This window comes from Ambystoma mexicanum, chromosome 6q (assembly GCF_040938575.1).
Source record: "Ambystoma mexicanum isolate Mex_15411 chromosome 6q, UKY_AmexF1_1, whole genome shotgun sequence".
NCBI classification, from domain to species: Eukaryota; Metazoa; Chordata; class Amphibia; order Caudata; family Ambystomatidae; genus Ambystoma; species Ambystoma mexicanum.
Window position 1 is genome coordinate 1,632,695,653 of NC_090937.1, and position 27,459 is coordinate 1,632,723,111.

The following is a 27,459-nucleotide window of genomic DNA, read 5'->3' on the forward strand; positions in this document are numbered from 1 at the left end:
GGCCCCGAGGAAGATTTTGCCAATATCAAGACAAGCATTAAGTTTCTTATACTCCAATTCTAGTTTCATTTTCTCCAGTTCAAAGTATTGAGGACTAAATGGGGGACCTGGTAAAGGTCCAGTAGGTACAGCAGGTAGAGCAGGCAGAGGCCTAGGGGGGACAGTCACAACAGCCTCACCCTCCTCTTCTGACTCTTCCTCAGAATCATCAACATTTTGCTCCATGTTAATTTCAATACTGTCATCTACAGTTACTGGAGTGGTAGGTTCCTCTGAACCATCACCCAGACTTTGGTTAGCTAACAATCTTTCAATCAGCTCCATTTTCTTGCCCTTAGTCAGGAGATCCTTATGTTTACAGAGCACTCTTAAACAATCAGCAGTTTTGGCTGCAAGGGACTCTTGACTATAGCTTTCTATAACTGACATGTTATAGGATTACTTTTACAGTGCTAAGCTTTGTGGTTAGTTGCACTAAGGTATCTAAAGCACAATAAAATGTATACTCAATACAAATCCCACCGCTGTACACCAGTGTTAGGCAGAAACCTGTGCAGTTCCCTTGGGGAACACTGCAAAAGATTTAAGACTACAGGTATAGCAGTAAACCCACTTGGTAGCAGTCTGCACCACCCAGATTTACCTGGTAGCTGTGGCTGAGCAGTCAGACTTCCCTCAAGAAGAGTTAGGCAGTATGTAAAGTATACACAATAGGTACTCAAATACAATAGCACAAGCAAACACTGACCAGAGCTTGGTTTCAAAAGTATATAGTTATTTATTTATAAAACACACATAAGTTGAAATCACTCTAGCAAAAGATAGTAAAAACACTTCAAACACAGTTATATTGAAAGCAGTTCCAACCCTTACTCCTATCTAGACAACTCTAAGTTAACACCACATAATTAAAACAGAGGTGAGCGCTTAACGTTAGATGACACTCTAGTAGGTTCAAGAAAGGGATAAAAAAGAGACAGAAATGGGTTAAACACACCACTCTAAGGTCCAGAACACTTGCAATAGGCTCAAAGAAGCACAAAGTCACAGGTGAGCAAAAGTCACTAGGCAGGGCCCACTCTTAGAGTAGCCGGAGCGAAAAGGTGCCCAAGATCACACTGTTAGGAGGGATTCAGAGTCTTGCAAAGAGTTAGAAAGAGTTTAGAGTGGCTTAAAAAGTTTAGCCAGGGTGTCCCAGGCACTCCCAGGTTCGAAAGCCGGGGGCTAAATCTACCCCGTACAGTCGGTGGCAAGGGAAGCCAGGCGGAACACGGTACCTTAAGTGGAAAGGATCCTCCAGCGGTGGCAGTTGTTCCAGGCAGTGGCAGCAAGGCTCGACGTCGGTCAGGGGAGAAGAAGTTCTCGCTGAAGAGCAGAAGAAGAAGGTCGTTGCACTGCCCGGGAAGAAACCAGCCGCGGAGTCCTCCGGTTAAAGGGTTGTACCGACTTTCGTGGTTGGGGTAAAAAGTGGTGGGGTTCCGGTTGCCGGGGTGCTTGGCACTGGCAAGGCGGCCACGAGATACCTCGAGAAGCGAAAAGAAGGCGAAAACTGGTTGTCCCCACCAGTCAAGGGAAGGAGCCACTCCGTTAAGAGTTCTCCTCGGTCGTCGGGAAAAGTGGTGAGACGGTTCAGCAGGGCTCCACCGGGTGGTGTCGTCGAAGCAGGTCGGCTCAGCTCTTCCCTCGTCGGATTCTTGGTCCTGTGGCGACTTCTGAAGTTCCAGTCCCCAAAGCCCTGCTTTTATGCAGCAAACCCCCATTCACCCAGCCTAGCTGTCACTCAAACATGCTAAGTGGTGAGCCGGCCGGCTCACCACTTGGGCCAATCAGGACGGAGTGCGACTTGAGTTACCAAGGTAACTCAGTCCAGGGTGCCTAAATCCCCCTCCACCCCTCCTAAGTACCCCAGACAGAGTGGCACCACTTTGGAGGGCTTCTGTGGAGAAGCCCGCCAAAAGTGGAACAAAGGGCTCCACTTTGGGTCAGAGTTACAGAGGCGAACGCCAACGCCATTTTAGAATCAAGTTTTGGCAAAAAGTCCCAACCGGAGTTATAATAATAAATATATAAACCGGCGGTATGTTTAAGGCTACCGTAAATAAATAATTAAATGTGTTAGCCTAAAACAATGGGAAATCCCATAGGGAAATATTCGCGGTCGAATATAAAAAGTAGTTTCCACTGCCACCAGCCAAAACTCGATCAGGGGGGACGGAGACGTGCCCCCTCGACTAACAGACCCTGGGGCAATCGAATTGCCCCAGCCAGTACGTCCACAATATGATGGTTTGTACTGGTTCTGTTCAGGATTTAAGACTAGTAAAGTCTTTGGTGACTTTACATGCCCTGGGAGACAGTAGTCAGTCCCAGGGTATGGAGTCTATGTTGGGGAGTCCCTAGGACACCCCTGGGTCACGGCACAGAGGGTGCTGTGTAACCCACATCACAAAAATACATGAGGCCCTATGGAGTAAAAGACCCCATAGCCCATTCAACACAAGGTTTAACCAAGAAAACACACTTCAACATGTCCAAGAGTGAGGGTAAAAGAGTCTCACTCTTGGCAGGAGAAAAAAAGAAACCCCAGAAATCCAGCAAAGCTGCTGGGGGACTCACTAGGTAGGGAAATTCAGCCTAAACAGAGAATTCTCCCTAACAGCGAGAGAGAGAGAATGAGAGAGAGAGACAGAGAGAGAGAGAGACAGAGAGAGAAGGGGAAGGGGTGTTGGCAGTTAGGGTGTGAGCTAGAGAAATGAGGCCTGTCTGCAAAAGGCCATGGGATGGGAGTGCGTGGTTGCAGGCTGTTTGGCTTTGTAAGGCCTACTGCCCGCTTCACTCGAAACTGGGTCTAGGGTTGTCGGTTTGTAGGCTGTAAAAGCCCAGAAAAGCTCTTGTTCTCCAACCAGCAGAGTGGCGCAGCGGAAGCGTGCTGGGCCCATAACCCAGAGGTCGATGGATGGAAACCATCCTCTGCTAAGTTTTTTCAAATTGTGTTTTTGTGTCATGGCATTAGGGCACAAAGAGCTGTAAGTGCCTGGATGCAATGTCATTCCTTGAACTTGCTGCCTCGTTCCACTCTTGCGCTAAATAGGAGAGGGTCCCAGCCCAGCCAACAAAATGTACTGTTCAATCAAACCAAACTTAAAACCAAGCTCCTTTTTTAAGGGGTCCCCGGGAAATGTTGGGCTGACCGGCAAGACCTCATGATGCGAACTGCTTCTGCGTCAAACGCAAGCTTTTTTCATTCCCAGCCAATGACTTATTCTTATTTCTAAGGGGCGCTCCATCACATAGCCCAGACAGGCAGGCGTTGGTGGTATAGTGGTGAGCATAGCTTCCTTCCAAGCAGTTGACCCGGGCTCGATTCGCAGATCAAATCTTTAAATTGTTCGAAATGCATTTTTTGGAAATCAGACTCATGCTGAAAGCAAAGCTGACACACTTTTCGCAAAAATCAAAACCCCATCCAGGAAAGGTTCTTGCATCCTAGTTTCTGCAACTGTCTATCGGTGAGGGGATTGAAGCGAGCAGGGCTCCTGGCCCCTCCCCGACAAAGCCCTGACGAAGGCCTGACAAAGGCCTATTCGCCTTGCCCTGACGGGCAAAGGTCCCAGCAGGCCACCGAGCACAGCACCTCAGCCTATTAGAGTGAGGTTTCAGGATCTCTCTCATCCTGTAAACCAACATACTGAGGAAGGTGAAACGTGTGGCTGCGCTCCTCACATGCTGAAGCAGCAGCAGCCCTTTCCCTGAAGCAAAGTTCCTTCATTCCTCCCTCCCATAACCCTTAGCAGGGGATTTATGGTAATTGAGTTGAGTTTCCAAACTGGCCCTTCCTTCCTTCCCATATCTGCCAGCTCGAGAAGGCTTGTTTTGTTGCACCTGGGAAGTAAAGTATCTATTTGCGAGAGAGAGAGACAGAGAGAGAGAGACAGAGAGAGAAGGGGAAGGGGTGTTGGCAGTTAGGGTGTGAGCTAGAGAAATGAGGCCTGTCTGCAAAAGGCCATGGGATGGGAGTGCGTGGTTGCAGGTTGTTTGGCTTTGTAAGGCCTACTGCCCGCTTCACTCGAAACTGGGTCTAGGGTTGTCGGTTTGTAGGCTGTAAAAGCCCAGAAAAGCTCTTGTTCTCCAACCAGCAGAGTGGCGCAGCGGAAGCGTGCTGGGCCCATAACCCAGAGGTCGATGGATGGAAACCATCCTCTGCTAAGTTTTTTCAAATTGTGTTTTTGTGTCATGGCATTAGGGCACAAAGAGCTGTAAGTGCCTGGATGCAATGTCATTCCTTGAACTTGCTGCCTCGTTCCACTCTTGCGCTAAATAGGAGAGGGTCCCAGCCCAGCCAACAAAATGTACTGTTCAATCAAACCAAACTTAAAACCAAGCTCCTTTTTTAAGGGGTCCCGGGGAAATGTTGGGCTGACCGGCAAGACCTCATGATGCGAACTGCTTCTGCGTCAAACGCAAGCTTTTTTCATTCCCAGCCAATGACTTATTCTTATTTCTAAGGGGCGCTCCATCACATAGCCCAGACAGGCAGGCGTTGGTGGTATAGTGGTGAGCATAGCTGCCTTCCAAGCAGTTGACCCGGGCTCGATTCGCAGATCAAATCTTTAAATTGTTCGAAATGCATTTTTTGGAAATCAGACTCATGCTGAAAGCAAAGCTGACACACTTTTCGCGAAAATCAAAACCCCATCCAGGAAAGGTTCTTGCATCCTAGTTTCTGCAACTGTCTATCGGTGAGGGGATTGAAGCGAGCAGGGCTCCTGGCCCCTCCCCGACAAAGCCCTGACGAAGGCCTGACAAAGGCCTATTCGCCTTGCCCTGACGGGCAAAGGTCCCAGCAGGCCACCGAGCACAGCACCTCAGCCTATTAGAGTGAGGTTTCAGGATCTCTCTCATCCTGTAAACCAACATACTGAGGAAGGTGAAACGTGTGGCTGCGCTCCTCACATGCTGAAGCAGCAGCAGCCCTTTCCCTGAAGCAAAGTTCCTTCATTCCTCCCTCCCATAACCCTTAGCAGGGGATTTATGGTAATTGAGTTGAGTTTCCAAACTGGCCCTTCCTTCCTTCCTTCCCATATCTGCCAGCTCGAGAAGGCTTGTTTTGTTGCACCTGGGAAGTAAAGTATCTATTTGCGAGAGAGAGAGACAGAGAGAGAGAGACAGAGAGAGAAGGGGAAGGGGTGTTGGCAGTTAGGGTGTGAGCTAGAGAAATGAGGCCTGTCTGCAAAAGGCCATGGGATGGGAGTGCGTGGTTGCAGGTTGTTTGGCTTTGTAAGGCCTACTGCCCGCTTCACTCGAAACTGGGTCTAGGGTTGTCGGTTTGTAGGCTGTAAAAGCCCAGAAAAGCTCTTGTTCTCCAACCAGCAGAGTGGCGCAGCGGAAGCGTGCTGGGCCCATAACCCAGAGGTCGATGGATCCAAACCATCCTCTGCTAAGTTTTTTCAAATTATGTTTTTGTGTCATGGCATTAGGGCACAAAGAGCTGTAAGTGCCTGGATGCAATGACATTCCTTGAACTTGCTGCCTCGTTCCACTCTTGCGCTAAATAGGAGAGGGTCCCAGCCCAGCCAACAAAATGTACTGTTCAATCAAACCAAACTTAAAACCAAGCTCCTTTTTTAAGGGGTCCCGGGGAAATGTTGGGCTGACCGGCAAGACCTCATGATGCGAACTGCTTCTGCGTCAAACGCAAGCTTTTTTCATTCCCAGCCAATGACTTATTCTTATTTCTAAGGGGCGCTCCATCACATAGCCCAGACAGGCAGGCGTTGGTGGTATAGTGGTGAGCATAGCTGCCTTCCAAGCAGTTGTCGCGGGTTCGATTCCCGGCCAACGCAGATCAAATCTTTAAATTGTTCAAAATGCATTTTTTGGAAATCAGACTCATGCTGAAAGCAAAGCTGACACACTTTTCGTGAAAATCAAAACCCCATCCAGGAAAGGTTCTTGCATCCTAGTTTCTGCAACTGTCTATCGGTGAGGGGATTGAAGCGAGCAGGGCTCCTGGCCCCTCCCCGACAAAGCCCTGACGAAGGCCTGACAAAGGCCTATGCGCCTTGCCCTGACGGGCAAAGGTCCCAGCAGGCCACCGAGCACAGCACCTCAGCCTATTAGAGTGAGGTTTCAGGATCTCTCTCATCCTGTAAACCAACATACTGAGGAAGGTGAAACGTGTGGCTGCGCTCCTCACATGCTGAAGCAGCAGCAGCCCTTTCCCTGAAGCAAAGTTCCTTCATTCCTCCCTCCCATAACCCTTAGCAGGGGATTTATGGTAATTGAGTTGAGTTTCCAAACTGGCCCTTCCTTCCTTCCTTCCCATATCTGCCAGCTCGAGAAGGCTTGTTTTGTTGCACCTGGGAAGTAAAGTATCTATTTGCGAGAGAGAGAGAATGAGAGAGAGAGACAGAGAGAGAGAGAGACAGAGAGAGAAGGGGAAGGGGTGTTGGCAGTTAGGGTGTGAGCTAGAAAAATGAGGCCTGTCTGCAAAAGGCCATGGGATGGGAGTGCGTGGTTGCAGGTTGTTTGGCTTTGTAAGGCCTACTGCCCGCTTCACTCGAAACTGGGTCTAGGGTTGTCGGTTTGTAGGCTGTAAAAGCCCAGAAAAGCTCTTGTTCTCCAACCAGCAGAGTGGCGCAGCGGAAGCGTGCTGGGCCCATAACCCAGAGGTCGATGGATCGAAACCATCCTCTGCTAAGTTTTTTCAAATTGTGTTTTTGTGTCATGGCATTAGGGCACAAAGAGCTGTAAGTGCCTGGATGCAATGTCATTCCTTGAACTTGCTGCCTCGTTCCACTCTTGCGCTAAATAGGAGAGGGTCCCAGCCCAGCCAACAAAATGTACTGTTCAATCAAACCAAACTTAAAACCAAGCTCCTTTTTTAAGGGGTCCCGGGGAAATGTTGGGCTGACCGGCAAGACCTCATGATGCGAACTGCTTCTGCGTCAAACGCAAGCTTTTTTCATTCCCAGCCAATGACTTATTCTTATTTCTAAGGGGCGCTCCATCACATAGCCCAGACAGGCAGGCGTTGGTGGTATAGTGGTGAGCATAGCTGCCTTCCAAGCAATTGACCCGGGCTCGATTCGCAGATCAAATCTTTAAATTGTTCGAAATGCATTTTTTGGAAATCAGACTCATGCTGAAAGCAAAGCTGACACACTTTTCGCGAAAATCAAAACCCCATCCAGGAAAGGTTCTTGCATCCTAGTTTCTGCAACTGTCTATCGGTGAGGGGATTGAAGCGAGCAGGGCTCCTGGCCCCTCCCCGACAAAGCCCTGACGAAGGCCTGACAAAGGCCTATTCGCCTTGCCCTGACGGGCAAAGGTCTCAGCAGGCCACCGAGCACAGCACCTCAGCCTATTAGAGTGAGGTTTCAGGATCTCTCTCATCCTGTAAACCAACATACTGAGGAAGGTGAAACGTGTGGCTGCGCTCCTCACATGCTGAAGCAGCAGCAGCCCTTTCCCTGAAGCAAAGTTCCTTCATTCCTCCCTCCCATAACCCTTAGCAGGGGATTTATGGTAATTGAGTTGAGTTTCCAAACTGGCCCTTCCTTCCTTCCTTCCCATATCTGCCAGCTCGAGAAGGCTTGTTTTGTTGCACCTGGGAAGTAAAGTATCTATTTGCGAGAGAGAGAGAATGAGAGAGAGAGACAGAGAGAGAGAGACAGAGAGAGAAGGGGAAGGGGTGTTGGCAGTTAGGGTGTGAGCTAGAGAAATGAGGCCTGTCTGCAAAAGGCCATGGGATGGGAGTGCGTGGTTGCAGGTTGTTTGGCTTTGTAAGGCCTACTGCCCGCTTCACTCGAAACTGGGTCTAGGGTTGTCGGTTTGTAGGCTGTAAAAGCCCCGAAAAGCTCTCGTTCTCCAGCCAGCAGAGTGGCGCAGCGGAAGTGTGCTGGGCCCATAACCCAGAGGTCTATGGATCGAAACCATCCTCTGCTAAGTTTTTTCAAATTATGTTTTTGTGTCATGGCATTAGGGCACAAAGAGCTGTAAGTGCCTGGATGCAATGTCATTCCTTGAACTTGCTGCCTCGTTCCACTCTTGCGCTAAATAGGAGAGGGTCCCAGCCCAGCCAACAAAATGTACTGTTCAATCAAACCAAATTTAAAACCAAGCTCTTTTTTTAAGGGGTCCCGGGGAAATGTTGGGCTGACCGGCAAGACCTCATGATGCGAACTGCTTCTGCGTCAAACGCAAGCTTTTTTCATTCCCAGCCAATGACTTATTCTTATTTCTAAGGGGCGCTCCATCAGATAGTCCAAACAGGCAGGCGTTGGTGGTATAGTGGTGAGCATAGCTGCCTTCCAAGCAGTTGACCCGGGTTCGATTCCCGGCCAACGCAGATCAAATCTTTAAATTGTTCAAAATGCATTTTTTGGAAATCAGACTCATGCTGAAAGCAAAGCTGACACACTTTTCGTGAAAATCAAAACCCCATCCAGGAAAGGTTCTTGCATCCTAGTTTCTGCAACTGTCTATCGGTGAGGGGATTGAAGCGAGCAGGGCTCCTGGCCCCTCCCCAACAAAGCCCTGACGAAGGCCTGACAAAGGCCTATTCGCCTTGCCCTGACGGGCAAAGGTCCCAGCAGGCCACCGAGCACAGCACCTCAGCCTATTAGAGTGAGGTTTCAGGATCTCTATCATCCTGTAAACCAACATACTGAGGAAGGTGAAACGTGTGGCTGCGCTCCTCACATGCTGAAGCAGCAGCAGCCCTTTCCCTGAAGCAAAGTTCCTTCATTCCTCCCTCCCATAACCCTTAGCAGGGGATTTATGGTAATTGAGTTGAGTTTCCAAACTGGCCCTACCTTCCTTCCTTCCCATATCTGCCAGCTCGAGAAGGCTTGTTTTGTTGCACCTGGGAAGTAAAGTATCTATTTGCGAGAGAGAGAGAATGAGAGAGAGAGACAGAGAGAGAGAGACAGAGAGAGAAGGGGAAGGGGTGTTGGCAGTTAGGGTGTGAGCTAGAGAAATGAGGCCTGTCTGCAAAAGGCCATGGGATGGGAGTGCGTGGTTGCAGGTTGTTTGGCTTTGTAAGGCCTACTGCCCGCTTCACTCGAAACTGGGTCTAGGGTTGTCGGTTTGTAGGCTGTAAAAGCCCAGAAAAGCTCTTGTTCTCCAACCAGCAGAGTGGCACAGTGGAAGCGTGCTGGGCCCATAACCCAGAGGTCGATGGATCGAAACCATTCTCTGCTAAGTTTTTTCAAATTATGTTTTTGTGTCATGGCATTAGGGCACAAAGAGCTGTAAGTGCCTGGATGCAATGTCATTCCTTGAACTTGCTGCCTCGTTCCACTCTTGCGCTAAATAGGAGAGGGTCCCAGCCCAGCCAACAAAATGTACTGTTCAATCAAACCAAACTTAAAACCAAGCTCCTTTTTTAGGGGTCCCGGGGAAATGTTGGGCTGACCGGCAAGACCTCATGATGCGAACTGCTTCTGCGTCAAACGCAAGCTTTTTTCATTCCCAGCCAATGACTTATTCTTATTTCTAAGGGGCGCTGCATCAGATAGTCCAGACAGGCAGGCGTTGGTGGTATAGTGGTGAGCATAGCTGCCTTCCAAGCAGTTGACCCGGGTTCGATTCCCGGCCAACGCAGATCAAATCTTTAAATTGTTCAAAATGCATTTTTTGGAAATCAGACTCATGCTGAAAGCAAAGCTGACACACTTTTCGTGAAAATCAAAACCCCATCCAGGAAAGGTTCTTGCATCCTAGTTTCTGCAACTGTCTATCGGTGAGGGGATTGAAGCGAGCAGGGCTCCTGGCCCCTCCCCGACAAAGCCCTGACGAAGGCCTGACAAAGGCCTATTCGCCTTGCCCTGACGGGCAAAGGTCCTAGCAGGCCACCGAGCACAGCACCTCAGCCTATTAGAGTGAGGTTTCAGGATCTCTCTCATCCTGTAAACCAACATACTGAGGAAGGTGAAACGTGTGGCTGCGCTCCTCACATGCTGAAGCAGCAGCAGCCCTTTCCCTGAAGCAAAGTTCCTTCATTCCTCCCTCCCATAACCCTTAGCAGGGGATTTATGGTAATTGAGTTGAGTTTCCAAACTGGCCCTTCCTTCCTTCCTTCCCATATCTGCCAGCTCGAGAAGGCTTGTTTTGTTGCACCTGGGAAGTAAAGTATCTATTTGCGAGAGAGAGAGACAGAGAGAGAGAGACAGAGAGAGAAGGGGAAGGGGTGTTGGCAGTTAGGGTGTGAGCTAGAGAAATGAGGCCTGTCTGCAAAAGGCCATGGGATGGGAGTGCGTGGTTGCAGGTTGTTTGGCTTTGTAAGGCCTACTGCCCGCTTCACTCGAAACTGGGTCTAGGGTTGTCGGTTTGTAGGCTGTAAAAGCCCAGAAAAGCTCTTGTTCTCCAACCAGCAGAGTGGGGCAGCGGAAGCGTGCTGGGCCCATAACCCAGAGGTCGATGCATCGAAACCATCCTCTGCTAACTTTTTTCAAATTATGTTTTTGTGTCATGGCATTAGGGCACAAAGAGCTGTAAGTGCCTGGATGCAATGTCATTCCTTGAACTTGCTGCCTCGTTCCACTCTTGCGCTAAATAGGAGAGGGGCCCAGCCCAGCCAACAAAATGTACTGTTCAATCAAACCAAACTTAAAACCAAGCTCCTTTTTTAGGGGTCCCGGGGAAATGTTGGGCTGACCGGCAAGACCTCATGATGCGAACTGCTTCTGCGTCAAACGCAAGCTTTTTTCATTCCCAGCCAATGACTTATTCTTATTTCTAAGGGGCGCTGCATCAGATAGTCCAGACAGGCAGGCGTTGGTGGTATAGTGGTGAGCATAGCTGCCTTCCAAGCAGTTGACCCGGATTCGATTCCCGGCCAACGCAGATCAAATCTTTAAATTGTTCAAAATGCATTTTTTGGAAATCAGACTCATGCTGAAAGCAAAGCTGACACACTTTTCGTGAAAATCAAAACCCCATCCAGGAAAGGTTCTTGCATCCTAGTTTCTGCAACTGTCTATCGGTGAGGGGATTGAAGCGAGCAGGGCTCCTGGCCCCTCCCCGACAAAGCCCTGACGAAGGCCTGACAAAGGCCTATTCGCCTTGCCCTGACGGGCAAAGGTCCCAGCAGGCCACCGAGCACAGCACCTCAGCCTATTAGAGTGAGGTTTCAGGATCTCTCTCATCCTGTAAACCAACATACTGAGGAAGGTGAAACGTGTGGCTGCGCTCCTCACATGCTGAAGCAGCAGCAGCCCTTTCCCTGAAGCAAAGTTCCTTCATTCCTCCCTCCCATAACCCTTAGCAGGGGATTTATGGTAATTGAGTTGAGTTTCCAAACTGGCCCTTCCTTCCTTCCTTCCCATATCTGCCAGCTCGAGAAGGCTTGTTTTGTTGCACCTGGGAAGTAAAGTATCTATTTGCGAGAGAGAGAGAGAATGAGAGAGAGAGACAGAGAGAGAGAGACAGAGAGAGAAGGGGAAGGGGTGTTGGCAGTTAGGGTGTGAGCTAGAGAAATGAGGCCTGTCTGCAAAAGGCCATGGGATGGGAGTGCGTGGTTGCAGGTTGTTTGGCTTTGTAAGGCCTACTGCCCGCTTCACTCGAAACTGGGTCTAGGGTTGTCGGTTTGTAGGCTGTAAAAGCCCAGAAAAGCTCTTGTTCTCCAACCAGCAGAGTGGCGCAGCGGAAGCGTGCTGGGCCCATAACCCAGAGGTCGATGGATCGAAACCATCCTCTGCTAAGTTTTTTCAAATTGTGTTTTTGTGTCATGGCATTAGGGCACAAAGAGCTGTAAGTGCCTGGATGCAATGTCATTCCTTGAACTTGCTGCCTCGTTCCACTCTTGCGCTAAATAGGAGAGGGTCCCAGCCCAGCCAACAAAATGTACTGTTCAATCAAACCAAACTTAAAACCAAGCTTCTTTTTTAAGGGGTCCCGGGGAAATGTTGGGCTGACCGGCAAGACCTCATGATGCGAACTGCTTCTGCGTCAAACGCAAGCTTTTTTCATTCCCAGCCAATGACTTATTCTTATTTCTAAGGGGCGCTCCATCACATAGCCCAGACAGGCAGGCGTTGGTGGTATAGTGGTGAGCATAGCTGCCTTCCAAGCAGTTGTCGCGGGTTCGATTCCCCTCCAACGCAGATCAAATCTTTAAATTGTTCAAAATGTATTTTTGGGAAATCAGACTCATGCTGAAAGCAAAGCTGACACACTTTTCGCGAAAATCAAAACCCCATCCAGGAAAGGTTCTTGCATCCTAGTTTCTGCAACTGTCTATCGGTGAGGGGATTGAAGCGAGCAGGGCTCCTGGCCCCTCCCCGACAAAGGCCTGACGAAGGCCTGACAAAGGCCTATTCGCCTTGCCCTGACGGGCAAAGGTCCCAGCAGGCCACCGAGCACAGCACCTCAGCCTATTAGAGTGAGGTTTCAGGATCTCTCTCATCCTGTAAACCAACATACTGAGGAAGGTGAAACGTGTGGCTGCGCTCCTCACATGCTGAAGCAGCAGCAGCCCTTTCCCTGAAGCAAAGTTCCTTCATTCCTCCCTCCCATAACCCTTAGCAGGGGATTTATGGTAATTGAGTTGAGTTTCCAAACTGGCCCTTCCTTCCTTCCTTCCCATATCTGCCAGCTCGAGAAGGCTTGTTTTGTTGCACCTGGGAAGTAAAGTATCTATTTGCGAGAGAGAGAGAATGAGAGAGAGAGACAGAGAGAGAGAGACAGAGAGAGAAGGGGAAGGGGTGTTGGCAGTTAGGGTGTGAGCTAGAGAAATGAGGCCTGTCTGCAAAAGGCCATGGGATGGGAGTGCGTGGTTGCAGTTTGTTTGGCTTTGTAAGGCCTACTGCCGCTTCACTCGAAACTGGGTCTAGGGTTGTCGGTTTGTAGGCTGTAAAAGCCCAGAAAAGCTCTTGTTCTCCAACCAGCAGAGTGGCGCAGCGGAAGCGTGCTGGGCCCATAACCCAGAGATCGATGGATTGAAACCATCCTCTGCTAAGTTTTTTCAAATTATGTTTTTGTGTCATGGCATTAGGGCACAAAGAGCTGTAAGTGCCTGGATGCAATGTCATTCCTTGAACTTGCTGCCTCGTTCCACTCTTGCGCTAAATAGGAGAGGGTCCCAGCCCAGCCAACAAAATGTACTGTTCAATCAAACCAAACTTAAAACCAAGCTCTTTTTTTAAGGGGTCCCGGGGAAATGTTGGGCTGACCGGCAAGACCTCATGATGCGAACTGCTTCTGCGTCAAATGCAAGCTTTTTTCATTCCCAGCCAATGACTTATTCTTATTTCTAAGGGGCGCTCCATCACATAGCCCAGACAGGCAGGAGTTGGTGGTATAGTGGTGAGCATAGCTGCCTTCCAAGCAGTTAACACAGATCAAATCTTTAAATTGTTCAAAATGCATTTTTGGGAAATCAGACTCATGCTGAAAGCAAAGCTGACACACTTTTCGCGAAAATCAAAACCCCATCCAGGAAAGGTTCTTGCATCCTAGTTTCCGCAACTGTCTATCGGTGAGGGGATTGAAGCGAGCAGGGCTCCTGGCCCCTCCCCGACAAAGCCCTGACGAAGGCCTATTCGCCTTGCCCTGACGGGCAAAGGTCCCAGCAGGCCACCGAGCACATCACTTCAGCCTATTAGAGTGAGGTTTCAGGATCTCTCTCATCCTGTAAACCAACATACTGAGGAAGGTGAAACGTGTGGCTGCGCTCCTCACATGCTGAAGCAGCAGCAGCCCTTTCCCTGAAGCAAAGTTCCTTCATTCCTCCCTCCCATAACCCTTAGCAGGGGATTTATGGTAATTGAGTTGAGTTTCCAAACTGGCCCTTCCTTCCTTCCTTCCCATATCTGCCAGCTCGAGAAGGCTTGTTTTGTTGCACCTGGGAAGTAAAGTATCTATTTGCGAGAGAGAGAGAATGAGAGAGAGAGACAGAGAGAGAGAGACAGAGAGAGAAGGGGAAGGGGTGTTGGCAGTTAGGGTGTGAGCTAGAGAAATGAGGCCTGTCTGCAAAAGGCCATGGGATGGGAGTGCGTGGTTGCAGGTTGTTTGGCTTTGTAAGGCCTACTGCCCGCTTCACTCGAAACTGGGTCTAGGGTTGTCGTTTTGTAGGCTGTAAAAGCCCCGAAAAGCTCTCGTTCTCCAGCCAGCAGAGTGGCGCACGCTTCAGGTCGATGGATCGAAACCATCCTCTGCTAAGTTTTTTCAAATTATGTTTTTGTGTCATGGCATTAGGGCACAAAGAGCTGTAAGTGCCTGGATGCAATGTCATTCCTTGAACTTGCTGCCTCGTTCCACTCTTGCGCTAAATAGGAGAGGGTCCCAGCCCAGCCAACAAAATGTACTGTTCAATCAAACCAAACTTAAAACCAAGCTCCTTTTTTAAGGGGTCCCGGGGAAATGTTGGGCTGACCGGCAAGACCTCATGATGCAAACTGCTTCTGCGTCAAACGCAAGCTTTTTCATTCCCAGCCAATGACTTATTCTTATTTCTAAGGGGCGCTCCATCACATAGCCCAGACAGGCAGGCGTTGGTGGTATAGTGGTGAGCATAGCTGCCTTCCAAGCAGTGACCCGGGTTTTATTCCCGGCCAACGCAGATCAAATCTTTAAATTGTTCAAAATGCATTTTTTGGAAATCAGACTCATGCTGAAAGCAAAGCTGACACACTTTTCGCGAAAATCAAAACCCCATCCAGGAAAGGTTCTTGCATCCTAGTTTCTGCAACTGTCTATCGGTGAGGGGATTGAAGCGAGCAGGGCTCCTGGCCCCTCCCCGACAAAGCCCTGACGAAGGCCTGACAAAGGCCTATTCGCCTTGCCCTGACGGGCAAAGGTCCCAGCAGGCCACCGAGCACAGCACCTCAGCCTATTAGAGTGAGGTTTCAGGATCTCTCTCATCCTGTAAACCAACATACTGAGGAAGGTGAAACGTGTGGCTGCGCTCCTCACATGCTGAAGCAGCAGCAGCCCTTTCCCTGAAGCAAAGTTCCTTCATTCCTCCCTCCCATAACCCTTAGCAGGGGATTTATGGTAATTGAGTTGAGTTTCCAAACTGGCCCTTCCTTCCTTCCTTCCCATATCTGCCAGCTCGAGAAGGCTTGTTTTGTTGCACCTGGGAAGTAAAGTATCTATTTGCGAGAGAGAGAGAATGAGAGAGAGAGACAGAGAGAGAGAGAGACAGAGAGAGAAGGGGAAGGGGTGTTGGCAGTTAGGGTGTGAGCTAGAAAAATGAGGCCTGTCTGCAAAAGGCCATGGGATGGGAGTGCGTGGTTGCAGGTTGTTTGGCTTTGTAAGGCCTACTGCCCGCTTCACTCGAAACTGGGTCTAGGGTTGTCGGTTTGTAGGCTGTAAAAGCCCAGAAAAGCTCTTGTTCTCCAACCAGCAGAGTGGCGCAGCGGAAGCGTGCTGGGCCCATAACCCAGAGGTCGATGGATCGAAACCATCCTCTGCTAAGTTTTTTCAAATTGTGTTTTTGTGTCATGGCATTAGGGCACAAAGAGCTGTAAGTGCCTGGATGCAATGTCATTCCTTGAACTTGCTGCCTCGTTCCACTCTTGCGCTAAATAGGAGAGGGTCCCAGCCCAGCCAACAAAATGTACTGTTCAATCAAACCAAACTTAAAACCAAGCTCCTTTTTTAAGGGGTCCCGGGGAAATGTTGGGCTGACCGGCAAGACCTCATGATGCGAACTGCTTCTGCGTCAAACGCAAGCTTTTTTCATTCCCAGCCAATGACTTATTCTTATTTCTAAGGGGCGCTCCATCACATAGCCCAGACAGGCAGGCGTTGGTGGTATAGTGGTGAGCATAGCTGCCTTCCAAGCAATTGACCCGGGCTCGATTCGCAGATCAAATCTTTAAATTGTTCGAAATGCATTTTTTGGAAATCAGACTCATGCTGAAAGCAAAGCTGACACACTTTTCGCGAAAATCAAAACCCCATCCAGGAAAGGTTCTTGCATCCTAGTTTCTGCAACTGTCTATCGGTGAGGGGATTGAAGCGAGCAGGGCTCCTGGCCCCTCCCCGACAAAGCCCTGACGAAGGCCTGACAAAGGCCTATTCGCCTTGCCCTGACGGGCAAAGGTCCCAGCAGGCCACCGAGCACAGCACCTCAGCCTATTAGAGTGAGGTTTCAGGATCTCTCTCATCCTGTAAACCAACATACTGAGGAAGGTGAAACGTGTGGCTGCGCTCCTCACATGCTGAAGCAGCAGCAGCCCTTTCCCTGAAGCAAAGTTCCTTCATTCCTCCCTCCCATAACCCTTAGCAGGGGATTTATGGTAATTGAGTTGAGTTTCCAAACTGGCCCTTCCTTCCTTCCTTCCCATATCTGCCAGCTCGAGAAGGCTTGTTTTGTTGCACCTGGGAAGTAAAGTATCTATTTGCGAGAGAGAGAGAATGAGAGAGAGAGACAGAGAGAGAGAGACAGAGAGAGAAGGGGAAGGGGTGTTGGCAGTTAGGGTGTGAGCTAGAGAAATGAGGCCTGTCTGCAAAAGGCCATGGGATGGGAGTGCGTGGTTGCAGGTTGTTTGGCTTTGTAAGGCCTACTGCCCGCTTCACTCGAAACTGGGTCTAGGGTTGTCGGTTTGTAGGCTGTAAAAGCCCCGAAAAGCTCTCGTTCTCCAGCCAGCAGAGTGGCGCAGCGGAAGCGTGCTGGGCCCATAACCCAGAGGTCGATGGATCGAAACCATCCTCTGCTAAGTTTTTTCAAATTATGTTTTTGTGTCATGGCATTAGGGCACAAAGAGCTGTAAGTGCCTGGATGCAATGTCATTCCTTGAACTTGCTGCCTCGTTCCACTCTTGCGCTAAATAGGAGAGGGTCCCAGCCCAGCCAACAAAATGTACTGTTCAATCAAACCAAATTTAAAACCAAGCTCTTTTTTTAAGGGGTCCCGGGGAAATGTTGGGCTGACCGGCAAGACCTCATGATGCGAACTGCTTCTGCGTCAAACGCAAGCTTTTTTCATTCCCAGCCAATGACTTATTCTTATTTCTAAGGGGCGCTCCATCAGATAGTCCAAACAGGCAGGCGTTGGTGGTATAGTGGTGAGCATAGCTGCCTTCCAAGCAGGTGACCCGGGTTCGATTCCGGGCCAACGCAGATCAAATCTTTAAATTGTTCAAAATGCATTTTTTGGAAATCAGACTCATGCTGAAAGCAAAGCTGACACACTTTTCGTGAAAATCAAAACCCCATCCAGGAAAGGTTCTTGCATCCTAGTTTCTGCAACTGTCTATCGGTGAGGGGATTGAAGCGAGCAGGGCTCCTGGCCCCTCCCCAACAAAGCCCTGACGAAGGCCTGACAAAGGCCTATTCGCCTTGCCCTGACGGGCAAAGGTCCCAGCAGGCCACCGAGCACAGCACCTCAGCCTATTAGAGTGAGGTTTCAGGATCTCTATCATCCTGTAAACCAACATACTGAGGAAGGTGAAACGTGTGGCTGCGCTCCTCACATGCTGAAGCAGCAGCAGCCCTTTCCCTGAAGCAAAGTTCCTTCATTCCTCCCTCCCATAACCCTTAGCAGGGGATTTATGGTAATTGAGTTGAGTTTCCAAACTGGCCCTTCCTTCCTTCCTTCCCATATCTGCCAGCTCGAGAAGGCTTGTTTTGTTGCACCTGGGAAGTAAAGTATCTATTTGCGAGAGAGAGAGAATGAGAGAGAGAGACAGAGAGAGAGAGACAGAGAGAGAAGGGGAAGGGGTGTTGGCAGTTAGGGTGTGAGCTAGAGAAATGAGGCCTGTCTGCAAAAGGCCATGGGATGGGAGTGCGTGGTTGCAGGTTGTTTGGCTTTGTAAGGCCTACTGCCCGCTTCACTCGAAACTGGGTCTAGGGTTGTCGGTTTGTAGGCTGTAAAAGCCCAGAAAAGCTCTTGTTCTCCAACCAGCAGAGTGGCACAGTGGAAGCGTGCTGGGCCCATAACCCAGAGGTCGATGGATCGAAACCATTCTCTGCTAAGTTTTTTCAAATTATGTTTTTGTGTCATGGCATTAGGGCACAAAGAGCTGTAAGTGCCTGGATGCAATGTCATTCCTTGAACTTGCTGCCTCGTTCCACTCTTGCGCTAAATAGGAGAGGGTCCCAGCCCAGCCAACAAAATGTACTGTTCAATCAAACCAAACTTAAAACCAAGCTCCTTTTTTAGGGGTCCCGGGGAAATGTTGGGCTGACCGGCAAGACCTCATGATGCGAACTGCTTCTGCGTCAAACGCAAGCTTTTTTCATTCCCAGCCAATGACTTATTCTTATTTCTAAGGGGCGCTGCATCAGATAGTCCAGACAGGCAGGCGTTGGTGGTATAGTGGTGAGCATAGCTGCCTTCCAAGCAGTTGACCCGGGTTCGATTCCCGGCCAACGCAGATCAAATCTTTAAATTGTTCAAAATGCATTTTTTGGAAATCAGACTCATGCTGAAAGCAAAGCTGACACACTTTTCGTGAAAATCAAAACCCCATCCAGGAAAGGTTCTTGCATCCTAGTTTCTGCAACTGTCTATCGGTGAGGGGATTGAAGCGAGCAGGGCTCCTGGCCCCTCCCCGACAAAGCCCTGACGAAGGCCTGACAAAGGCCTATTCGCCTTGCCCTGACGGGCAAAGGTCCTAGCAGGCCACCGAGCACAGCACCTCAGCCTATTAGAGTGAGGTTTCAGGATCTCTCTCATCCTGTAAACCAACATACTGAGGAAGGTGAAACGTGTGGCTGCGCTCCTCACATGCTGAAGCAGCAGCAGCCCTTTCCCTGAAGCAAAGTTCCTTCATTCCTCCCTCCCATAACCCTTAGCAGGGGATTTATGGTAATTGAGTTGAGTTTCCAAACTGGCCCTTCCTTCCTTCCTTCCCATATCTGCCAGCTCGAGAAGGCTTGTTTTGTTGCACCTGGGAAGTAAAGTATCTATTTGCGAGAGAGAGAGACAGAGAGAGAGAGACAGAGAGAGAAGGGGAAGGGGTGTTGGCAGTTAGGGTGTGAGCTAGAGAAATGAGGCCTGTCTGCAAAAGGCCATGGGATGGGAGTGCGTGGTTGCAGGTTGTTTGGCTTTGTAAGGCCTACTGCCCGCTTCACTCGAAACTGGGTCTAGGGTTGTCGGTTTGTAGGCTGTAAAAGCCCAGAAAAGCTCTTGTTCTCCAACCAGCAGAGTGGGGCAGCGGAAGCGTGCTGGGCCCATAACCCAGAGGTCGATGGATCGAAACCATCCTCTGCTAACTTTTTTCAAATTATGTTTTTGTGTCATGGCATTAGGGCACAAAGAGCTGTAAGTGCCTGGATGCAATGTCATTCCTTGAACTTGCTGCCTCGTTCCACTCTTGCGCTAAATAGGAGAGGGGCCCAGCCCAGCCAACAAAATGTACTGTTCAATCAAACCAAACTTAAAACCAAGCTCCTTTTTTAGGGGTCCCGGGGAAATGTTGGGCTGACCGGCAAGACCTCATAATGCGAACTGCTTCTGCGTCAAACGCAAGCTTTTTTCATTCCCAGCCAATGACTTATTCTTATTTCTAAGGGGCGCTGCATCAGATAGTCCAGACAGGCAGGCGTTGGTGGTATAGTGGTGAGCATAGCTGCCTTCCAAGCAGTTGACCCGGGTTCGATTCCCGGCCAACGCAGATCAAATCTTTAAATTGTTCAAAATGCATTTTTTGGAAATCAGACTCATGCTGAAAGCAAAGCTGACACACTTTTCGTGAAAATCAAAACCCCATCCAGGAAAGGTTCTTGCATCCTAGTTTCTGCAACTGTCTATCGGTGAGGGGATTGAAGCGAGCAGGGCTCCTGGCCCCTCCCCGACAAAGCCCTGACGAAGGCCTGACAAAGGCCTATTCGCCTTGCCCTGACGGGCAAAGGTCCCAGCAGGCCACCGAGCACAGCACCTCAGCCTATTAGAGTGAGGTTTCAGGATCTCTATCATCCTGTAAACCAACATACTGAGGAAGGTGAAACGTGTGGCTGCGCTCCTCACATGCTGAAGCAGCAGCAGCCCTTTCCCTGAAGCAAAGTTCCTTCATTCCTCCCTCCCATAACCCTTAGCAGGGGATTTATGGTAATTGAGTTGAGTTTCCAAACTGGCCCTTCCTTCCTTCCTTCCCATATCTGCCAGCTCGAGAAGGCTTGTTTTGTTGCACCTGGGAAGTAAAGTATCTATTTGCGAGAGAGAGAGAGAATGAGAGAGAGAGACAGAGAGAGAGAGACAGAGAGAGAAGGGGAAGGGGTGTTGGCAGTTAGGGTGTGAGCTAGAGAAATGAGGCCTGTCTGCAAAAGGCCATGGGATGGGAGTGCGTGGTTGCAGGTTGTTTGGCTTTGTAAGGCCTACTGCCCGCTTCACTCGAAACTGGGTCTAGGGTTGTCGGTTTGTAGGCTGTAAAAGCCCAGAAAAGCTCTTGTTCTCCAACCAGCAGAGTTGCGCAGCGGAAGCGTGCTGGGCACATAACCCAGAGGTCGATGGATCGAAACCATCCTCTGCTAAGTTTTTTTCAAATTATGTTTTTGTGTCATGGCATAAGGGCACAAAGAGCTGTAAGTGCCTGGATGCAATGTCATTCCTTGAACTTGCTGCCTCGTTCCACTCTTGCGCTAAATAGGAGAGGGTCCCAGCCCAGCCAACAAAATGTACTGTTCAATCAAACCAAACTTAAAACCAAGCTCCTTTTTTAAGGGGTCCCGGGGAAATGTTGGGCTGACCGGCAAGACCTCATGATGCGAACTGCTTCTGCGTCAAACGCAAGCTTTTTTCATTCCCAGCCAATGACTTATTCTTATTTCTAAGGGGCGCTCCATCACATAGCCCAGACAGGCAGGCGTTGGTGGTATAGTGGTGAGCATAGCTGCCTTCCAAGCAGTTGTCGCGGGTTCGATTCCCCGCCAACGCAGATCAAATCTTTAAATTGTTCAAAATGTATTTTTGGGAAATCAGACTCATGCTGAAAGCAAAGCTGACACACTTTTCGCGAAAATCAAAACCCCATCCAGGAAAGGTTCTTGCATCCTAGTTTCTGCAACTGTCTATCGGTGAGGGGATTGAAGCGAGCAGGGCTCCTGGCCCCTCCCCGACAAAGCCCTGACGAAGGCCTGACAAAGGCCTATTCGCCTTGCCCTGACGGGCAAAGGTCCCAGCAGGCCACCGAGCACAGCACCTCAGCCTATTAGAGTGAGGTTTCAGGATCTCTCTCATCCTGTAAACCAACATACTGAGGAAGGTGAAACGTGTGGCTGCGCTCCTCACATGCTGAAGCAGCAGCAGCCCTTTCCCTGAAGCAAAGTTCCTTCATTCCTCCCTCCCATAACCCTTAGCAGGGGATTTATGGTAATTGAGTTGAGTTTCCAAACTGGCCCTTCCTTCCTTCCTTCCCATATCTGCCAGCTCGAGAAGGCTTGTTTTGTTGCACCTGGGAAGTAAAGTATCTATTTGCGAGAGAGAGAGAATGAGAGAGAGAGACAGAGAGAGAGAGACAGAGAGAGAAGGGGAAGGGGTGTTGGCAGTTAGGGTGTGAGCTAGAGAAATGAGGCCTGTCTGCAAAAGGCCATGGGATGGGAGTGCGTGGTTGCAGTTTGTTTGGCTTTGTAAGGCCTACTGCCGCTTCACTCGAAACTGGGTCTAGGGTTGTCGGTTTGTAGGCTGTAAAAGCCCAGAAAAGCTCTTGTTCTCCAACCAGCAGAGTGGCGCAGCGGAAGCGTGCTGGGCCCATAACCCAGAGATCGATGGATTGAAACCATCCTCTGCTAAGTTTTTTCAAATTATGTTTTTGTGTCATGGCATTAGGGCACAAAGAGCTGTAAGTGCCTGGATGCAATGTCATTCCTTGAACTTGCTGCCTCGTTCCACTCTTGCGCTAAATAGGAGAGGGTCCCAGCCCAGCCAACAAAATGTACTGTTCAATCAAACCAAACTTAAAACCAAGCTCTTTTTTTAAGGGGTCCCGGGGAAATGTTGGGCTGACCGGCAAGACCTCATGATGCGAACTGCTTCTGCGTCAAATGCAAGCTTTTTTCATTCCCAGCCAATGACTTATTCTTATTTCTAAGGGGCGCTCCATCACATAGCCCAGACAGGCAGGAGTTGGTGGTATAGTGGTGAGCATAGCTGCCTTCCAAGCAGTTAACACAGATCAAATCTTTAAATTGTTCAAAATGCATTTTTGGGAAATCAGACTCATGCTGAAAGCAAAGCTGACACACTTTTCGCGAAAATCAAAACCCCATCCAGGAAAGGTTCTTGCATCCTAGTTTCCGCAACTGTCTATCGGTGAGGGGATTGAAGCGAGCAGGGCTCCTGGCCCCTCCCCGACAAAGCCCTGACGAAGGCCTATTCGCCTTGCCCTGACGGGCAAAGGTCCCAGCAGGCCACCGAGCACATCACTTCAGCCTATTAGAGTGAGGTTTCAGGATCTCTCTCATCCTGTAAACCAACATACTGAGGAAGGTGAAACGTGTGGCTGCGCTCCTCACATGCTGAAGCAGCAGCAGCCCTTTCCCTGAAGCAAAGTTCCTTCATTCCTCCCTCCCATAACCCTTAGCAGGGGATTTATGGTAATTGAGTTGAGTTTCCAAACTGGCCCTTCCTTCCTTCCTTCCTTCCCATATCTGCCAGCTCGAGAAGGCTTGTTTTGTTGCACCTGGGAAGTAAAGTATCTATTTGCGAGAGAGAGAGAATGAGAGAGAGAGACAGAGAGAGAGAGACAGAGAGAGAAGGGGAAGGGGTGTTGGCAGTTAGGGTGTGAGCTAGAGAAATGAGGCCTGTCTGCAAAAGGCCATGGGATGGGAGTGCGTGGTTGCAGGTTGTTTGGCTTTGTAAGGCCTACTGCCCGCTTCACTCGAAACTGGGTCTAGGGTTGTCGTTTTGTAGGCTGTAAAAGCCCCGAAAAGCTCTCGTTCTCCAGCCAGCAGAGTGGCGCACGCTTCAGGTCGATGGATCGAAACCATCCTCTGCTAAGTTTTTTCAAATTATGTTTTTGTGTCATGGCATTAGGGCACAAAGAGCTGTAAGTGCCTGGATGCAATGTCATTCCTTGAACTTGCTGCCTCGTTCCACTCTTGCGCTAAATAGGAGAGGGTCCCAGCCCAGCCAACAAAATGTACTGTTCAATCAAACCAAACTTAAAACCAAGCTCCTTTTTTAAGGGGTCCCGGGGAAATGTTGGGCTGACCGGCAAGACCTCATGATGCAAACTGCTTCTGCGTCAAACGCAAGCTTTTTCATTCCCAGCCAATGACTTATTCTTATTTCTAAGGGGCGCTCCATCACATAGCCCAGACAGGCAGGCGTTGGTGGTATAGTGGTGAGCATAGCTGCCTTCCAAGCAGTGACCCGGGTTTTATTCCCGGCCAACGCAGATCAAATCTTTAAATTGTTCAAAATGCATTTTTTGGAAATCAGACTCATGCTGAAAGCAAAGCTGACACACTTTTCGCGAAAATCAAAACCCCATCCAGGAAAGGTTCTTGCATCCTAGTTTCTGCAACTGTCTATCGGTGAGGGGATTGAAGCGAGCAGGGCTCCTGGCCCCTCCCCGACAAAGCCCTGACGAAGGCCTGACAAAGGCCTATTCGCCTTGCCCTGACGGGCAAAGGTCCCAGCAGGCCACCGAGCACAGCACCTCAGCCTATTAGAGTGAGGTTTCAGGATCTCTCTCATCCTGTAAACCAACATACTGAGGAAGGTGAAACGTGTGGCTGCGCTCCTCACATGCTGAAGCAGCAGCAGCCCTTTCCCTGAAGCAAAGTTCCTTCATTCCTCCCTCCCATAACCCTTAGCAGGGGATTTATGGTAATTGAGTTGAGTTTCCAAACTGGCCCTTCCTTCCTTCCTTCCCATATCTGCCAGCTCGAGAAGGCTTGTTTTGTTGCACCTGGGAAGTAAAGTATCTATTTGCGAGAGAGAGAGAATGAGAGAGAGAGACAGAGAGAGAGAGAGACAGAGAGAGAAGGGGAAGGGGTGTTGGCAGTTAGGGTGTGAGCTAGAAAAATGAGGCCTGTCTGCAAAAGGCCATGGGATGGGAGTGCGTGGTTGCAGGTTGTTTGGCTTTGTAAGGCCTACTGCCCGCTTCACTCGAAACTGGGTCTAGGGTTGTCGGTTTGTAGGCTGTAAAAGCCCAGAAAAGCTCTTGTTCTCCAACCAGCAGAGTGGCGCAGCGGAAGCGTGCTGGGCCCATAACCCAGAGGTCGATGGATCGAAACCATCCTCTGCTAAGTTTTTTCAAATTGTGTTTTTGTGTCATGGCATTAGGGCACAAAGAGCTGTAAGTGCCTGGATGCAATGTCATTCCTTGAACTTGCTGCCTCGTTCCACTCTTGCGCTAAATAGGAGAGGGTCCCAGCCCAGCCAACAAAATGTACTGTTCAATCAAACCAAACTTAAAACCAAGCTCCTTTTTTAAGGGGTCCCGGGGAAATGTTGGGCTGACCGGCAAGACCTCATGATGCGAACTGCTTCTGCGTCAAACGCAAGCTTTTTTCATTCCCAGCCAATGACTTATTCTTATTTCTAAGGGGCGCTCCATCACATAGCCCAGACAGGCAGGCGTTGGTGGTATAGTGGTGAGCATAGCTGCCTTCCAAGCAATTGACCCGGGCTCGATTCGCAGATCAAATCTTTAAATTGTTCGAAATGCATTTTTTGGAAATCAGACTCATGCTGAAAGCAAAGCTGACACACTTTTCGTGAAAATCAAAACCCCATCCAGGAAAGGTTCTTGCATCCTAGTTTCTGCAACTGTCTATCGGTGAGGGGATTGAAGCGAGCAGGGCTCCTGGCCCCTCCCCAACAAAGCCCTGACGAAGGCCTGACAAAGGCCTATTCGCCTTGCCCTGACGGGCAAAGGTCTCAGCAGGCCACCGAGCACAGCACCTCAGCCTATTAGAGTGAGGTTTCAGGATCTCTCTCATCCTGTAAACCAACATACTGAGGAAGGTGAAACGTGTGGCTGCGCTCCTCACATGCTGAAGCAGCAGCAGCCCTTTCCCTGAAGCAAAGTTCCTTCATTCCTCCCTCCCATAACCCTTAGCAGGGGATTTATGGTAATTGAGTTGAGTTTCCAAACTGGCCCTTCCTTCCTTCCTTCCCATATCTGCCAGCTCGAGAAGGCTTGTTTTGTTGCACCTGGGAAGTAAAGTATCTATTTGCGAGAGAGAGAGAATGAGAGAGAGAGACAGAGAGAGAGAGACAGAGAGAGAAGGGGAAGGGGTGTTGGCAGTTAGGGTGTGAGCTAGAGAAATGAGGCCTGTCTGCAAAAGGCCATGGGATGGGAGTGCGTGGTTGCAGGTTGTTTGGCTTTGTAAGGCCTACTGCCCGCTTCACTCGAAACTGGGTCTAGGGTTGTCGGTTTGTAGGCTGTAAAAGCCCCGAAAAGCTCTCGTTCTCCAGCCAGCAGAGTGGCGCAGCGGAAGCGTGCTGGGCCCATAACCCAGAGGTCGATGGATCGAAACCATCCTCTGCTAAGTTTTTTCAAATTATGTTTTTGTGTCATGGCATTAGGGCACAAAGAGCTGTAAGTGCCTGGATGCAATGTCATTCCTTGAACTTGCTGCCTCGTTCCACTCTTGCGCTAAATAGGAGAGGGTCCCAGCCCAGCCAACAAAATGTACTGTTCAATCAAACCAAATTTAAAACCAAGCTCTTTTTTTAAGGGGTCCCGGGGAAATGTTGGGCTGACCGGCAAGACCTCATGATGCGAACTGCTTCTGCGTCAAACGCAAGCTTTTTTCATTCCCAGCCAATGACTTATTCTTATTTCTAAGGGGCGCTCCATCAGATAGTCCAAACAGGCAGGCGTTGGTGGTATAGTGGTGAGCATAGCTGCCTTCCAAGCAGTTGACCCGGGTTCGATTCCCGGCCAACGCAGATCAAATCTTTAAATTGTTCAAAATGCATTTTTTGGAAATCAGACTCATGCTGAAAGCAAAGCTGACACACTTTTCGTGAAAATCAAAACCCCATCCAGGAAAGGTTCTTGCATCCTAGTTTCTGCAACTGTCTATCGGTGAGGGGATTGAAGCGAGCAGGGCTCCTGGCCCCTCCCCGACAAAGCCCTGACGAAGGCCTGACAAAGGCCTATTCGCCTTGCCCTGACGGGCAAAGGTCTCAGCAGGCCACCGAGCACAGCACCTCAGCCTATTAGAGTGAGGTTTCAGGATCTCTCTCATCCTGTAAACCAACATACTGAGGAAGGTGAAACGTGTGGCTGCGCTCCTCACATGCTGAAGCAGCAGCAGCCCTTTCCCTGAAGCAAAGTTCCTTCATTCCTCCCTCCCATAACCCTTAGCAGGGGATTTATGGTAATTGAGTTGAGTTTCCAAACTGGCCCTTCCTTCCTTCCTTCCCATATCTGCCAGCTCGAGAAGGCTTGTTTTGTTGCACCTGGGAAGTAAAGTATCTATTTGCGAGAGAGAGAGAATGAGAGAGAGAGACAGAGAGAGAGAGACAGAGAGAGAAGGGGAAGGGGTGTTGGCAGTTAGGGTGTGAGCTAGAGAAATGAGGCCTGTCTGCAAAAGGCCATGGGATGGGAGTGCGTGGTTGCAGGTTGTTTGGCTTTGTAAGGCCTACTGCCCGCTTCACTCGAAACTGGGTCTAGGGTTGTCGGTTTGTAGGCTGTAAAAGCCCCGAAAAGCTCTCGTTCTCCAGCCAGCAGAGTGGCGCAGCGGAAGCGTGCTGGGCCCATAACCCAGAGGTCGATGGATCGAAACCATCCTCTGCTAAGTTTTTTCAAATTATGTTTTTGTGTCATGGCATTAGGGCACAAAGAGCTGTAAGTGCCTGGATGCAATGTCATTCCTTGAACTTGCTGCCTCGTTCCACTCTTGCGCTAAATAGGAGAGGGTCCCAGCCCAGCCAACAAAATGTACTGTTCAATCAAACCAAATTTAAAACCAAGCTCTTTTTTTAAGGGGTCCCGGGGAAATGTTGGGCTGACCGGCAAGACCTCATGATGCGAACTGCTTCTGCGTCAAACGCAAGCTTTTTTCATTCCCAGCCAATGACTTATTCTTATTTCTAAGGGGCGCTCCATCAGATAGTCCAAACAGGCAGGCGTTGGTGGTATAGTGGTGAGCATAGCTGCCTTCCAAGCAGTTGACCCGGGTTCGATTCCCGGCCAACGCAGATCAAATCTTTAAATTGTTCAAAATGCATTTTTTGGAAATCAGACTCATGCTGAAAGCAAAGCTGACACACTTTTCGTGAAAATCAAAACCCCATCCAGGAAAGGTTCTTGCATCCTAGTTTCTGCAACTGTCTATCGGTGAGGGGATTGAAGCGAGCAGGGCTCCTGGCCCCTCCCCAACAAAGCCCTGACGAAGGCCTGACAAAGGCCTATTCGCCTTGCCCTGACGGGCAAAGGTCCCAGCAGGCCACCGAGCACAGCACCTCAGCCTATTAGAGTGAGGTTTCAGGATCTCTATCATCCTGTAAACCAACATACTGAGGAAGGTGAAACGTGTGGCTGCGCTCCTCACATGCTGAAGCAGCAGCAGCCCTTTCCCTGAAGCAAAGTTCCTTCATTCCTCCCT

The 27,459-nt window shown here is 49.7% G+C and overlaps 13 non-coding genes across 13 annotated transcripts; all 13 read left to right on the plus strand.

Moving 5' to 3' along the window:
* Positions 1-6,627: 6,627 nt before the first annotated feature.
* Positions 6,628-6,699, plus strand: TRNAM-CAU (transfer RNA methionine (anticodon CAU)). Its single transcript has one exon. It is a non-coding gene; the product is annotated as a tRNA-Met (tRNA).
* Positions 6,700-8,278: 1,579 nt separating this feature from the next.
* TRNAG-UCC (transfer RNA glycine (anticodon UCC)) lies at positions 8,279-8,350 on the plus strand. The gene has a single exon. It is a non-coding gene; the product is annotated as a tRNA-Gly (tRNA).
* Positions 8,351-9,534: 1,184 nt separating this feature from the next.
* TRNAG-UCC (transfer RNA glycine (anticodon UCC)) lies at positions 9,535-9,606 on the plus strand. The gene has a single exon. It is a non-coding gene; the product is annotated as a tRNA-Gly (tRNA).
* Positions 9,607-11,632: 2,026 nt separating this feature from the next.
* TRNAM-CAU (transfer RNA methionine (anticodon CAU)) lies at positions 11,633-11,704 on the plus strand. Its single transcript has one exon. It is a non-coding gene; the product is annotated as a tRNA-Met (tRNA).
* Positions 11,705-15,347: 3,643 nt separating this feature from the next.
* Positions 15,348-15,419, plus strand: TRNAM-CAU (transfer RNA methionine (anticodon CAU)). Its single transcript has one exon. It is a non-coding gene; the product is annotated as a tRNA-Met (tRNA).
* Positions 15,420-16,595: 1,176 nt separating this feature from the next.
* Positions 16,596-16,667, plus strand: TRNAM-CAU (transfer RNA methionine (anticodon CAU)). Its single transcript has one exon. It is a non-coding gene; the product is annotated as a tRNA-Met (tRNA).
* A 1,587-nt stretch (positions 16,668-18,254) lies between these two features.
* Positions 18,255-18,326, plus strand: TRNAG-UCC (transfer RNA glycine (anticodon UCC)). The gene has a single exon. It is a non-coding gene; the product is annotated as a tRNA-Gly (tRNA).
* A 1,170-nt stretch (positions 18,327-19,496) lies between these two features.
* TRNAG-UCC (transfer RNA glycine (anticodon UCC)) lies at positions 19,497-19,568 on the plus strand. The gene has a single exon. It is a non-coding gene; the product is annotated as a tRNA-Gly (tRNA).
* A 4,504-nt stretch (positions 19,569-24,072) lies between these two features.
* On the plus strand, positions 24,073-24,144 carry TRNAM-CAU (transfer RNA methionine (anticodon CAU)). Its single transcript has one exon. It is a non-coding gene; the product is annotated as a tRNA-Met (tRNA).
* Positions 24,145-25,320: 1,176 nt separating this feature from the next.
* On the plus strand, positions 25,321-25,392 carry TRNAM-CAU (transfer RNA methionine (anticodon CAU)). The gene has a single exon. It is a non-coding gene; the product is annotated as a tRNA-Met (tRNA).
* Positions 25,393-25,723: 331 nt separating this feature from the next.
* Positions 25,724-25,795, plus strand: TRNAG-UCC (transfer RNA glycine (anticodon UCC)). The gene has a single exon. It is a non-coding gene; the product is annotated as a tRNA-Gly (tRNA).
* Positions 25,796-26,577: 782 nt separating this feature from the next.
* TRNAM-CAU (transfer RNA methionine (anticodon CAU)) lies at positions 26,578-26,649 on the plus strand. The gene has a single exon. It is a non-coding gene; the product is annotated as a tRNA-Met (tRNA).
* A 331-nt stretch (positions 26,650-26,980) lies between these two features.
* TRNAG-UCC (transfer RNA glycine (anticodon UCC)) lies at positions 26,981-27,052 on the plus strand. Its single transcript has one exon. It is a non-coding gene; the product is annotated as a tRNA-Gly (tRNA).
* Positions 27,053-27,459: the final 407 nt, after the last annotated feature.